Source organism: Megascapheus bottae, chromosome 3 (assembly GCF_031878675.1).
Source record: "Megascapheus bottae isolate mThoBot1 chromosome 3, mThoBot2.hap1, whole genome shotgun sequence".
In the NCBI taxonomy this organism is placed as follows: Eukaryota; Metazoa; Chordata; class Mammalia; order Rodentia; family Geomyidae; genus Megascapheus; species Megascapheus bottae.
The window spans coordinates 21,410,197-21,421,670 of NC_143511.1; positions in this window are offsets into that span (position 1 = coordinate 21,410,197).

Sequence of the window (11,474 nt, forward strand, 5' to 3'; positions counted from 1 at the left end):
AGAATGTTCTTACTAAGCTAATCAATATTGAAACCTGCAAACTTTTGAAGTCAAATGAACCAGTGAATCATTTTTAATCACCTGCAAAATCAGTTCTAAGTTACATTCCAAATGTTTCGTGGTAAAGTACATGTTTATACTTCTTACTCCCAGCCAAAAGTAATTCTCATGCTAGGTAATTGCAAACAATTGTTGCTTAACCTTTATAGGTTCAATGACTGAGACAAAAATGACGAAGAACCCAACAATCTTTTTTAAATGAAAATGTCAAGAAATCCATTAAAAAGACAACAGAGTTGCTCCATAAATGTGAAAAGTTTACTCATCTTCAATGATCTTATCACAAGTAATACTGTTTTGCTTTAACTTTTGATGAGGTATGTCATGTCTGCACTACTTGAAAGATTTCTCAAGAGCAAATAGTTTATAATATAACTCATGAATCATGGTAGATTGGACAATAATACTATATAACAATCTTTACCTTTTATCCATACCTGTGTGGGCAAGATTCAAGATCACTTGTTGAATCACCATGAGAAAGAATTTAATGTGGAGTATTAAAGTTTTCCTCTGGGATGACTAAAGTTTGGTTGGTGTATTATCAGTACACAACCAGCTAAATCCCCTGGTTCTCTGTTGCCATGAATTTATCACCTAGAGTTACATGAAGTCTGCCTCTCCTTCTCATGTTTGTGCCTAGGGAAATATTGAGTGCTGACATCCTTATTTATGAACCATTATTTCAGAAAGAATATTAGAATTGTCCTTGTTCTATAACCAGTGCATGCTTTGCAAACTACTCAAGATGGCTCTAAAACTTAAGATGTGGAAAAGAATTAATAACTTAAATAAAGGTCCAAATGTAAGAATGTAATTTTCATTCCTGGTCAGAACTAAGATGATGAAAAGAAGAGAATGGGAGGTTTCATTCTCACTATACCATTTTTAAAGAAATCAGATGTTAGTATATATTCTTTTTTCTTTTATATATATATATATATATTGTAAATGTCATTTTCAATTATGTCAAAACAGAGCATTGCCTGGTTGCACATAGAAAATTACTTAAAGGAACAAAATTGATACACTGGTCTCCTTAAAGAAAACTTTGCATATAAATACAAGCAAACTAAAGGAGTATAGACTTAGGGGAGGAGTCCTCTATCTAATTCCTCTGAACAAACTAATGAACTGTTTACAAAATGAATATTAGGAAGCAGAAAAGATTTTGGTGGGAAGGACAAAAGGAGGACACATGAATGGGTAGAAGGATGGCTGAGAAAATTGTCATTATATCAGCATACATTATGTAAAAATCAAACCAAGTAACTTGAGACAAAGGGATGCAAGGAGGAGAAATAGGTAAGAATGACTGGAGGGATAGCATTGATCAAGATGCTTTGCAATGCACTAATAACCCAACTTTGTGAAGCTGTAATCTCTTTGTAGAACTACTCAACAATAGAGATTTTTAAAGTAGTGAGAGAGAGAGACTATTAGAAGCCCTTAGCAGAGGGTATGCCATTGAAAGGGACTTTTTCTCTATTATTTTAAACTTTCTGTCCATGAGATGAATCATTGCTCATGCCACGGAACTAAAGCAGTAGAGTCAGTCAACGATAGGCTAAAAAATCTCTAAAACTGTAGGTCAAATTAGCCTTCTTTTTTGGTAAATTAATAAGCTTATGTACTGTCACAGAGGCAAAAAAGCCTCTGATAATTATTTTAAACTATCAGGTAAATGTCATTTTGAAAAAAAATATCTAAATTTTATGGATTAAAAATGAATTGGTACTGGTTAGAAGCTGAGATAAGCAATAGGTCTCGGCCAAAAGACATAATACAAAGAAGACAATGAGAATGTCCTACATCTTGAATGTGGTGTTAATCACTTGATGAGAAAAGCTTACCAGAAATGATAAAATTATGTGTCTAAAATAGTGTAAGTTGTTATATGTCAATGTACCCCAATAATAAAAAACATAATGGAAATATAAGTGATTAATGTGATAGGAAAAATAATTTTTCAGTTAGTTTTTGAACTGTTAGTAAACATTTTCTACTACAACTTTCCTACCCAATCCATTCATCAATTTAGAAGTTACTTCTTTCAGAGTAATTCTTCCCATATTTAAGTTTCTTTTATTTTGTTTGTAATTTAGGAAACTTGCTGATAATGTTGATTAACATATTGTTAGTTTTAGAAGGAATAGGTACTATTTACAAATTAATTTAGAAACAATTCTACAAATTCTATACATTAGTCTATGCTAGATGAAATACTCCTTTATCTCAGCTTGATATTTGGCCTAGTGAGAATATTCAATTACATTTCTAAGATTTCTTCTGTATTTCTAGAGGGATCTTTGCAATCCAACTCAGAACAATTGATCAATATTTCCCTTTTGTAATATATGGAAATATTTAGATTGTCCAAACTGCTACCCTATCTGACTATCATCTGCAGAATATTAATTTTGCTGGACCTTACACAATTCATAATTTAAAGATGTTTTTGTCTTCATTTGTAATTTCTCCCTATTCCTAGTGTACAGGCCTTGCACTGTGCTGTTTTCCATTTGAGAAATGTGCTTAATGGGAAAATAAATTTTTAATGTTTCTGTGAATAAAAAATACATATTCTTACAGAACTAAATAATGGTGATGCTTCAGACAACACTGAGGTTAATATTTAAGGGCATGACTGTTTAGTTTCTTTAAAAGTTACATCATATATGATCAGATTTTACTTACAGAATATAAAATAGTCCATGCAAAGGAATAGCAACAATTATACAAGGGTAAATAATCAGCATTTAAGATACAATTTGTAGTGTGGTTCTTGTTGAGAAACATTGTAATATCTTAATTTCTATTTGATGCTATAACTCAAGCAAAACCTTGTTTTCCTATAATTAAGTTTGGACCATCAAAAGGAAAGTTATTACATGAAAAATGAAAATTTCAGTGAGCTTCGATCTCAGCCAGTGACCTTTCTTTTTTCTTTTTTTTTTTTTTTGGTGGGTCATGGGGCCTGGGTGCTGACCCAGCTCAAGGCTACCGCCCTACCCTTGAGAGAAGCCCCACTTCCTGTTTTCTAGTGGTTAACTGGAGATAGGACTCATGGTCTGGTCTTAAGTGCCCAGACTGGCTTTGAACCTCGATCCTCAGATCTCAGCTTCTGACGTAGCTAGGATTACAGACGTGAACCATTGCGTCCAGCCATGACCTTAATCAATGACTTCCCAAGTATTTTCCATCTTTCTTTCACTCTAAAATATCTTGTTAGCAAGAAGTGGCTCTTTCATTCCTCAAAAACTTAGGAATGAATTGTTATTTAGCAGAGAAAGCACTGTTCACCCACTGAGGTGTACCTTTTTCAGATGCTGGATGGCTAAGATAGTCCAAGGGTCAGCTCCTTTTGGAAACTCTGAGTTTAATAATTCAACTTTGAACAGGACTTAAAAATTTGTAACTCAAAATAATAGGAATTACTATTATACATAAGTAGACAAATCTCAAAATTGTTTATCTTCTTACAGCACATTAATTATAGGGCTAATGTTTCACACTGCCCAGCTAATTAATGTACCTCTTGGTATATTTTTTCCTTCTTTAGGGTTATGAATTAGTTTTATTTTTCATTTTATTTTATGCTCAAGGTGATTTCAGTTACATGCATTAGGTTTTTCAGTTACATACATGAGGTAGTGAGTACATTTCTTGCACAACATTGTTACAGCCTCCCTTGTTTTTCTCCTAGTTCCCTCCTCCACAACCCCCCATCCCCAAATTGTAAAGTTATTTTCCAATGTATTGTCCTGAGAATATCCCTGTTGCATTGGTTTGCCCTTTGTCCTTTGTGTCATCATTTTAGCTTTTAGACTGTTCTAGGGAAATATTTTTTCTTAAAGTCTATATTTGAAATTCTTCTAGGCTTTTTATAGCTCTCTAAGCACTACAATGATAGCAAAGATATAAAGTTCATATTATTATTTATTTATTTATTTTGATCTACAATTGAATTTCCTATGTTTCCAAATTCACATTGGAATAAAATTCAATTGTGACATACTATGTATAACCTGACACTAAGTGTATATTACTTCATGCTTGGCTTCATGAATTGAAATTAATTAGCAAGTTATTTGCTCAGGTTTATTTTTCATTAGTTACAATACCTAGCCTTGACTACTAGAAGATTTTTTTCTTTTTCTTTTTTTGTCATTTCTAGGGCTTGAACTAAGGGCCTGGACACTGTCCTTGAGCTTTCTCAAGATTAGCACTCCTTGAGCCACAGCATCACTTCTGGCTTTGTTCTTTCTGTGTATGTGGTACCAAGGAATTGCACCCAGGTCTTTGTACATGCTAGGCAAGAACACTACCACTGGGCCACACTTCTGACCCTAGAAGATTTCTTAAAATCAGAAAGTGAAGAAGTGTAAAGCAAGGGGAATATATGACCCCGTTTTTCTATTAAGCACCCAGGACTTCCAAGGTCTTCTGATTTTTCTTATTGAATAAAAGGATATAATATCTACCATTTTAGAACAGTTTTGAATTCTGTTCAAGTATATTATCCATTTTTTTGTTATTATGTGGTCATAACAAATGGCCACATTTGCATGCCTCCAGTACAAATCTGTATAGTTAGATATGTTTGACCAAAATCTTTGCCTTTGCCTTTAAATTGCCTTTGTAAATCCGAGTCTTATAATGTAAAAGTTTGTGACCTTGACTAAAGTCCATTTTATCACATTTTTCTTTTATAGTTACTAATTTGGATATTTAAAACAAAACATTGTGTTTCGCCCATCATAAATATTTTTCTATATATCCTAGATAAGTTTAATATTTTAAGAATATGATACCCATTGAATGAGTTTGAACATCTCTACAAGATAAAAGTCAGATTCTTTTCTCCACAAGCACAGCCACTCCTGGCATAATTGGTTTAAAAAGTAACTGGTCCTTATTGCAGATATCTTAGAAGCTCTTACAAAGCAATTAGCCAGCTAAGAGTGTGTTTGACTCTGACTTGCTGCTTTGATGCCTCACTCTTAATTCCTAGGTATTTTCTGCTCAGTCTTTCTGTTTTCAATGTGACTATGTGTGCTTTTGAGTACATAGAGAAACATTTTGTAAGAATCATACCATACATTTAAAAATGGCTACCTCTATAGGTAGAATTCTGATTACTTTCTACATCTTAATATATGTTTACTTCTTATAAGAATGCATTGCATTATCAATCCACATACATTCACATGTGTATCAACACTGAACATTATTTTGAAGGTAACTTATTTTCTCATCAATACTAAGCTTACTTCATCACCAAAATGTAAATATCATTGAATGCCAAGCTTTAAACATTCTGGGCAAAAGTACTTGATGTCCTCCCATGAATGAAAGTACATGCATTCTGTAATATTTTAAATATGTTAAAATTGCTCATCAGATCCTATTACTATCCCAGGGTGTGTGGCTGCTTCATTTTTAGCCCCTTACATAAAATGTGGTTTCTCTAACTCTGAAGAAAATTCATTTTTTTTATCAGACCAATAATTCCTTTTTAATGTTGTGAACAGACATTTATTATTTCTTAGTTACACCAAATAACCATTTATCACTACTCATCCAAACTATCATTAATTCCTAACATGTTTTTGTTCTCAAGATATTGCTTGAATTTGTCTATTTCTTCTTTGATTTCCATTGTTCTGGTAAAGCCACTATGATGTCTTATAGGGACTGATTCTACAGTTTCTTAACTGTTATTTCCACTTTTGCTCTATCTCTGCTTCAGGCTCTCGTTACACAATATCCAGAGTCAATTATTTAAGCTACCACTCTGATACTTAAAAGCTCTACATTGCATTAAGAATAAAATCCACACTGTTAGCTATACCTTACAAGGACCTGTATGATCCAGCCACTAGACATATCACCAATCTCATTTTTGAGGTCTTTTCCCCCTCTCTCTTCTCCAGCTGTGCCGGTCTTCTTTGATAATTTCAATGTTGTTAAATTCTTTACAGCTTCAATGTTCTCTGAACATATGTTTTTCCTCCTGCCTTTAGTCTCCAGGCTCTTCATCTGACTGGCTCTTTCTCAAACTTCGGGTCTCTATGTCCTAATAAAGCTATTCTTGGCCACTTTTTGTAATTTAGTTTCCTATGACAACTCTTTCTTATTCTGTCATCTTCAAAGTATACCATACAGACACATTTTATCCCTATTAATTTGTTCAGTATTTTCTGTACTTTTCAAACATAAACTACTTAAAATTTATTTATGAGTTTGTATAAATCCCATTGTACATTTCTGTATATATATGTATATAGCCATATATCCCTATTTGCATTATATGTATATACACATATCTACTAGAGTCATATATATGAACTTTAGTATATTCATGAGTGAGTAGTAAAAGGTCCATTTAACTATTGATTCAGTGACATTATACACAATTTCTACAATCTTTAACTTGTAAATGGCTGAATAAACCAGGCATTGTGGTACATGCCTGTTACCACAGAATTGGAGAGTTAGAGATAAGAGGATCAGGAATATGATCTACACAGTGACTTTAAGACCAGCCAGGCCCTATCTAAAAAAAAGGTAAAATCACCCTAACAAAAACCAGGAATATTGTTCAATTATGTCCATGATAATTTGTTTCTGAGGAATAGATAAATTATTTTTTCTCTGATGATTAAAGATACAATTTTGTCCACAGAACACTAAGAAATTCATAATTTACTGATTGCCAGAAACATTCCTTCAAAGTGCCTGAAATAACATCTTCCCTGTTACCTGGTTTTGAAAACATGCCATCACAATAATATATATCTACTCTATGACAGAATTTTCATACATGTCATTAAGTTGAAACAGAGCCTTGTTTCAGTTCAGAGGTTTGGCATCAGTTGTAGACAACCCATTTAGAGAATAATTAGAAATGATCACATAGCCATTTGGACAAACAGTGTTATAGTCAACATAGCTGTTGGATTGCATAACTAAAAGTTTCAATCAAGCTGAAGACTTCCTTTCCAGATTATGAGCTTGAGAAGGTATGAAAATAGTGAATGATACTGAATATATTATATTGGATATAATACATTTTAAAGCCTCATACAAAAGAACTACGAGTCTCATTACTAATATATGACCATATCTCTTATCAGTAAATAAGAGAGCATGAAAAGATTCAAAATCATTAATTGCTGGCCTGTTTCTTACTAGAAATAAAATTGACATGTGCATGCAAGTCTAGATCATCTTTAAGCCAAAGATAACAAGGAAACATATATTTAAGTATCTAGGAATTACAGTTGTTCATTTTCATCACAAGATAATCAATAACTATTGTCATAGGGTCAAAGGAGCTCTTTTTATAACTGCTGCCTGACCACAGGATATATTCACCATTATATTCCTTTGAATCACCCATTTCTTCCAAAATCCCTACCAGTTCAAGCAATTTTCTAGCTTCTCTCTAAAATACTATCTCTACAAAGACTGTTCTAATAGAAGATATGCAATCAGAAGTTAGACTTCCATTGCAAATGTTCCTATTGTGTGGAAGACTGGTAAAATGGTGAGCTTACATGTGAGACACTTTCTCTTCTTCAAGATACTTGTGATGTCTTAAAACTATAAATGAGTTGAGATATGACATAATTTATGAGGTCAAAAACTTCAAAAATTAAAAACTATTATTTAAAGTACACTCCGACACATAGGTTCATAAATAGAGACCCTGTGGAATTAAAAACAATATTGAATTATTCCTGTTGATCTGTGACCTTCTGGGAGTGGAGATGAAGAACTAGTCCTCTTTCCATTAAATCATGGTATCTTCTCATTGGATTCCTCTTCTTTTCCTCCCCCACTGCACAGAAAGGATAATCATTAGGGTTCAGTTCCCTAAGAACCCTAAAGCGATGCTTTTTCCTTTAAGACCTCTAGGCACTGAATTTATTTTGCTTTTGAATGATACAAATCACTTTCCAAATTATATATGCATATATGAGTGGCAATGCAAGGTGTAAAGTGAAAAATTTGGTATGGAGTAGGAGAGATATTCATGGAAAAAAGTAACTGCAACTGCCTCATGACTGAAGGCATCATAAACTGTCAAATGACATCATTGATAGATCATGGCATCTGCTGTTACTTGTGCTGAAATTAGAAAGATAGCTGCTATTAGGAGATTTTAGAATGGTGTCTTAGTATCTGCTTTTCACACCACTCTGAAGGACTCTGTCCTAACTTCTTACTTACATTGCAACGTCAAACTTCTCATGCAACCTGAAACCTAGGAGCCTTGTTTGTGAAATCCTCTACTCAGGAGAAATTTAGAGCTTAAGTGAAACAACATCAAAAACACCTCTGTTCTCTCTATGGCATAAATCTGGCATACGAACTGTCATTTTTGTGCAATTGCTTAGGTAGGTTTTCCATGTTTAATTCTGTCACTTCCTTAAGTGCTTAGCTTATTTCAATCTTGCAAGCTTTGCTTTACTCCAGAAAGAGCAGGTATTTGTGAGTTTCATAGAAATTAACTCTGATGAGATTGGGAGAATACTATTAGTTTTTATATAGCCATTCTCTAGTATAACTTTCAGCCTCTGACTTAAAACATACGCTCTTTTTGAAAATATTCATTAACCTTTCACATGATGTATAACTAGCTTTATCACAGTGGATTAAAAAAAATCCCACTTAGAGTTTTGAAAGAGAGACCCAGTGGGAAATACACAAATGGTAAACTCTACCGAAGGACACAAAAAGGCCTATAAAACATCAGAGGGGTTATAGAGGTCTATGGATTTTAATTGCTGTGTGCCATTGGGCCTGTACAAAGCAATCAAGCAGGCAATCTCCAAAGACAGTCCTGCCATAATACATTTAACAATAGAGTTCTCACCCCATCGGCAGACTAGGGTTTATGAAGGTCCCAATAGCAATTAATGACCTTGTACTCTGAGGGGGTGGAGAGAAAGAGAGAGAGAGAGAGAGAGAGAGAGAGAGAGAGAGAGAGAGAGAGAGAGAGAGAGAGAGAGAGAGAGAGGGGGGGGGGGGGGGGGGAGGGAGAGACTGAGGCTTAAATTGACTCACTTTTTGATGTACAAACTAAGTATAAAATTGATATTTTTAGGAGTGGGAAAGTAACACTAATGGATGAAATGATATTGTTGCTTTCTTCCTCAGATAGACAGAATTTGTCAAAAGGAGGGTTGTTGTCAAAATGAGTTGTTATTTATACAATAGTTTTGGTACTTTTACGAGGTACAGAGAATGAGTATATTTATTTGTTGCTGACATGAATATTATATTCCAATGCCTTGAATATAAAAGGAGGACTAATTTTAGACATCAAGATATTCTGAACATCCAATAAATTCCCAGTGCTATAAAAGAAATATTAATCCTCTTGATGCATTAAATACCTATGGTGTCTCATGCATAGATTGTAATATTTAACCTCATGATATGTTAGTCTCTTTAGCAGATGGAAGTGAGCAGATAGAAAGCACAAAATCACACCACTTAAGTGACTACACTGGGATTCAAAGCTAGATTCTATTTAAGGGTTGAAGTTAAGACCTTTCCACAGCTCATGTCCATTACTGGAGCCTGTTGTCCACAGCCGCCTTACCTGGATATCCAACTCTGGCCTACATCTCTGAAGAAATAGATATTAGGTAAGGTAGAAATTTTGTGTCTTTCTTCCTGTATACTAGGAAATGCTCACTAAGCAGACTTGGACACTATATTTGGAGAATCTTCTCTCCAACTCAGCAGAGACTGCAAATAGTCTGAAAATCATGGTTGCCTTCTGCCCAGCATCTCAGTGCCTTATATTGACTAGACCTATTGGTCTCCAGAGACCCTTGTTCAATAGTCTCCTCATTTACTTCCCATTATCTGCAGCCATTTTGCCATGCTGGCTCTTTGGCTGGGCTCCCCCAGGGCCGAGTTTCTGTCTGTTGCCTCATAGAGTGAGAGCTTGAAGAGGGAAAGCATGAACCAACGTTTCCAAGAAGAAGAAGAAAAAAAAGAGCCATTTGCTTATGAATCAAATGCATAGCTTTTCCTTTCGAATTGCTAAATTTTAGAACTCTTCCCCATCTTTTGTCTTGGTGGGCACCATATGCTTATAAACTCTAATTATATATTATGAGTATAAAGTATTTTACCCCCTCACTATACAGCTACAAATCATGGTTTAGTGATAAATAATATCTATTTCAACTTGTCCTATGCATTAATTTTCATAGTTCTCATTTACTTTTTGTCTTTTCTGTTTGTCACACCTTATGAGCAATTGTGGCAGGTGATATTTATGATTCTGCAAATATATCCTTTCAGTGAAACTAAAGAAAACAATGCTTCTAAAAGGAGAACATTACATAAAACATCATCTGTCCTCTGTTTTGTGCAATTGATATGTTGGTGTGAGGGGAAACACTTTCAGAAACACACTCAGATAAGAACAATAGTAATAACTTCTATTTAAAGAATTATATATGTATTGTTTGTATCTTTCTTGGTTTCTTTTGCTTGTCTTGGGGCTTGAACTCAGGAGCTGGGCACCATCCCTGAGCTTTTTTGATCAAGTTATTTTTTGCTCTACCACTTGAACAACAATTCCATTTCCACCTCTTTTTGCTGGTTAATTGGAGATAAGAGTCACAGAATTCCTTGTCCTGGCTGGCTTCAAAGCATGATCCTAAGATCTCAGACTCCTAAGTAATTAGGATTACGGGCATAAGCCACTGGTGCCTGGGCGACACAGCAGCAGTGTCCATCCACTTAGCTTCAATGTGTCCCTGAAATTTAAAGTAAGTGTTTTGAACTCTAACACTGAGTGTGGTGGCTTCATATTTAAACAATGCATAAAAGCTCCATGTAAATAAAACTAGTTAATAGTCCCTGTCACACATCAAGCTTCCAAACATACCAAGGGTTTAGCACATTCGAAATAAAAACTAATACTCACAATAGCCCCAAAAGACCTTGGATTTTGTTGCCTCTTTAATCATTCTTCCCAATCCCTTCTTAGTTGATCTAACTCCAGGTACACTCCAGATTTGTTCATTGTGGAAAAGGTAAGGATTAACCTAATGTCAGTATCTCTCATCCTTTTCTCTGGAAAGTTCCTAAAAGTCTACCCACTCCCATACATCCTATTTATTGCCATTTACATTTCTTTGTAGCTGATATTTTTCATTCTTTCAATATGCTTTCTCTATTTATTTGTTCAATTAATCATGAAAACGAAGATATATTTTTTCTACTGAATTCCATGAAACTTTGGAAATGTTTTGACCACTCCTTCTTTGTGTTCCAACAGCATATACGAACAACACGCACATAAACTCAAGTCACATACACACCAACGCACACTCCAATTAACCTGGCAAGAAATGAGCACTTCCACTTATATAATCCAT